The sequence below is a fragment of the Thermobia domestica genome, chromosome 11 (genome assembly GCF_964235325.1).
Source record: "Thermobia domestica chromosome 11, izTheDome1.hap1.1, whole genome shotgun sequence".
NCBI classification, from domain to species: Eukaryota; Metazoa; Arthropoda; class Insecta; order Zygentoma; family Lepismatidae; genus Thermobia; species Thermobia domestica.
Window position 1 is genome coordinate 166,061,560 of NC_137464.1, and position 4,607 is coordinate 166,066,166.

A 4,607-nucleotide genomic window follows, 5' to 3' on the forward strand; every position below is an offset into this window, starting at 1 on the left:
GAAAAAACTTATGCAAAATTCCAATCTTATGCAAAATTGTGGCTTCACAGTACCACTTCATGTTGCTCTAGTGGCTAGAGCGAGCGCCTTTAGTGCACATCATTCGATTCCCGATTAGAGATGCTTGAAATTTGAATGCATTACGGTGGTTCGGATTCCATTTTTTAATTGTAGGTCCACATCTCACATAGCATTTGCGGTAAAAAGGGACGCTAAATTCCAACGAAACTTAATTCATTCTTCCAGTTTATAACATTACTTTTATGACACTATTTAAGTGACAGTATTCTTGTATTGAAGGCAGAAATAAACAAATAATTTCCTTCCCAAAGGGTTAACTTTTATTTAATTTAGCATTAAGTATTATGAATATTATTACCCTGATTAAAGAAAAATAAATTTCATGAAGACAGACAGAATAAAAAAGAAAACTATATTTTTCTGGCAAACAAAAATATGAATGATGTTAATTTAGAATCATTAATAACTGACGTAACTTTCTGGGCAAACGAATTCTTAAAAAAATAGAAAAGAAAAAGAAATCATATTTCTTTTGAAACCTTCCTCCATTTATAATTCTATGAAAGAAAATGGAAATGAGATACAATGGAATATTACCTTTCCTGCAGTCCATGAGACAAGCTTAATGTTTCCGAGGTGATTGAGGGCGGTCGATTATCATTCTTCAGGTTATTTCAGCGTCTTTTCCCCTCGGCTGTCTCATAAGATAAGGGTGAACCAAAAATTACGACAGAAGAACGCAATTCAGTTACTTTCATTTTGGTTTGTTTTCTTAGTCAGCAATGAAGTTTGTTTACGTAAACATCTTTGAAGAATGCTTACTACCTTGAATTTACCTTGAGGAGGGTTTTATACTTCGATTTCATTAAATCAAGAAAGATTATTCTGTTGAATATATTTATCTTAGGAAATATAAGTATTTGATTTAGTGAACTGAATACATTAATTTATAAATCAGTTTTACAGTGGAGTTTACTAAATACATAGAACACAAAATAACAGTTTCTTACAGCAAAATATGTATACTGTCGAATATTATTTACAACGCCCGAAATTATTACTAATATTGTAATGTCTATCGCTCTATCATTTATTATGTTGAACTGTTGAAAGCGAATATTTCGAGATAAATTAGAAAAAAACACAATTTATTGGGAAATCTGATGTTATAGAACATTGTTGTTGTTTTTAAGATAATAAATATTTAATTAATCCTAACTTCTCAAATACTGATTCTTCTGTTGGTTTCGGAATTATGTAGCAGTCAGTTTATTCCTTCCCTGTTGTACAATTCCAGCAGTGAGTGTGTGTTCACTCAAACTCATTCCTTGTTTTGAAGCCAATACTCTCATAGACCTATTAAACATACCAGATCTAGTGAAATATATTAGAGCAGGTGTATACTCTGAATATGGAGCCTTAATTATATCTATTCTTCGGTACTTTGTCCCCATAATGTTCGGCAGGTAACACTAAATCTTCTGCTTTCAATGTTTCCAACCTGTCATGTTATTTCACTGTCTTGACATACGGTAAAGCATTCATGCCGTAATTTTTCATATAAACTTATGGACTGTGAGCTGTCTCTCCATATTCCTTGCTCGGTTGCTACATAAATTGATACACCAATGATGTCTGTTTTTACTCCTAAAGTCCCTTCTCCGCAATTACAGAAGAAAGACTTCTTCTAGCTCCTTACTGGTGGATAACGTTCCCATTATAGCCGACACGTTTCCACGTTGAATGGCTATGCTTGTGCGTTGAATCAGGAAACTTTTTGCTCGATTATCTCCTGATTTAATTGATAGACGGTGGCCAATTTCTTTTATACATTTGAGGCCTCCCAAGAACCGCTAGACTCAATTGCTACTGCGACAAAGCAATAGTTATCGAGAAGATTGCTATATTTATTCCTTTCTTCTTTTGCTCTTTGAGCAGCTAGGAGTCCAGCTTGTACTGAGGCATATTGTAGGTTGGAGGGGGCATAGGTTTCTGAATATGTGAAGTCCCAAATCAATGCCTTTCCTTTCTTCCAAGGTACTAATGTTATACCATCGGGTCTTTTTCCGTCAGATCGGCTGCATCCAATCGGTTTCCATACTGCTTTACAAAGGTGTTACAAATGGGGCAGTAGTGTTGTTCACATATATCTGCTCCCAACCGTAGTGCAACTGATACTCGGAAGCTCTCATTGGATAGATGTAGGCCCAGAGATGGTGATGGTAGAGTTTGAAGCCACGCTCCGTTTTCTGGGGACATGACAGCTAAAAGTCTGGTCTTATCTTCAATGTTATTTGTAGTCTGCAATAAAGAAGCTGCATGGCAATTAACGACGGGCTCGTCCCAAGCTGACTGATTGTTACGATGTTCGAGAGCAGAGGGGTCTAACCCCACTAAACTTGTCCATTTAACTATGCAGTCCAGCAGATCTGAATTGGTGATTTAGTCGTTATCACATTAAAGAAGAGAACTAGCTATTTGACTTGCACCGTAGAAAGACGCTAAAAAGACGATATAGCCATATCTGTGGCGCGACGGATTCCAAGACCTCCATTTTTGACTGGTAAAGAAGCTTGTATCCAAGAGTTGTTATTAAGAGAACAATTGGGGATGGATTCCAGACCAGTTTTAAGAGTATCGTCATACTTTTCCAATAGGGCATCTTCCTTCTAAGATTGAGAGCATCGGAGAAAATAAAATAATCTCGGTATTCCAAATGAAACCCTTAATAGATAAAAAGTAGAATGGGATGAAAGCTTGGAAAGTCGTGCCAAAAAATTTTAGTTTGGAGGTTTTGCCTAGTAACATTTTGCTACGTTCCTCTGTTGAGATATCTGAGCTCTGCATTAGTTGGTTAATACGATCAAAATATGTTCCACATAATTTTCACAAAAACATTTAAAATTCAAGAAATTCCATTCGTGTTTATTTTATTTAACTGATGTTTCAAACAGTAACTGCGTTTATCTTGAGAACGGTACTAATCCGGGGACTTGTTGTACAATTATTGTGGCATAATTTTAACTTTTTATATTCTTGTAGGTCTATACTTCAATATTAACAATAAAATATTGTAACAAAATACAGTTTGATCCAAATTTATATTAACCGTTTCCTATTATTATTATTATTATTATTATTATTATTATTATTATTATTATTATTATTATTATTATTATTATTATACTATTAGGATGTTACAAATTTCTGTTAATTTTAAATCTTCTTTCATATTCAGTGTGTTCGTACAACTTTATTTCTATTGCTTCTTTTTAGAACCTTTTATATCCATGTGTGCATCTACATATCATTATATTTCATATCATATCATTATGAAACGAAAATTTTCGCTCTTCTTCTATTGCATGTTGCAATAATTCTGACTCCTCTGGTTGATTTAGTTGCTTATAACTTATACATCTAATCTTAGTTGTGTGTTCCGTTTGTCCAGTATATGTTAATCTACATTCACATGGGATTGAGTAAAACCCTAAAGTCTATGATTTCTTTCGATCTTTCACTGAGAGCAGCATTTGTCTTATCTTTAAAGGCTGCATGAGTATTGCTTTTATTTCATATTTTGTCAGAAAATGGCTTACTTTTTGAATAAAAGGTATGTATGCAAAATTGTGTTTTTCTTCGAAAAAGTTTTTTGCATTCTGATTCTTGTGTCATTTGAGACACTCTGTTATTGCCTTATTGACATATTTTACTTCTAATTATTTTGTAGGAGAACCTATTTCAGATGATTTCATTTATGTTGTAGGTGATTTGTATCTTATATTCTCGTCACTGTGTGTAATAACGTATGACTAGGTTTCCTGTATACATTGTGCCCTAAACATCAAAAGTTTTCCTTATATTTGTAAAATCGAAATTAAGATCACACTAATCTTTAATTAAGAGTTGATTCTTTATACAGAACAAAGGGAATCTCAGATTTAAAAAAGCATGTACAGAAGAAGTAACTAATCTGAAACAAATATTTCTATAAAATCGTTGTATCATAAAGGACATCGATAAGCTAATAACAAAAGCCTAAAATCCCAAAAGAAGCAGAGTTCAGAGAGAATTTCGGAAGAAAAACGAACGTTTGCCTTCCTGCTCTTTACTTAGAATACATTGAGTCGTTTAGTTAGAAAATATAGACTATAATAGAAACAATTCACATGGTTTCTTTAAAAATAAAGGAAATGCTAGGATCACACGTGTCAGTGAAAGAACAAGGAAAATAAGAAAGAAGACAGGTATACATTCCGCTTCACGCGAATGTAGATCAAAATATATTGGACAAACGAAATGTAAAATTAGAACTATATGTTAGGAGCACGTAAGATATACACGACTAAATCAACCAGAGAAGTTAGCATTATAGTCCAGTCAACGATGTCCGTGAACCTTGCCCCACCCACATCGGCACTAATTTTAAAACATATTCCAAAAATTAGTGCCCAATTAGTGCTGACGACCGGTAATGTTAAAAAAATTTGTGCCTTTACACAGATTTTAAAAAACAAAAAATATTCTGTGTGGGGCTAGGTTCACGCTAGCCCCACCCACTCAACCGATTGAGATGAAACCTACAC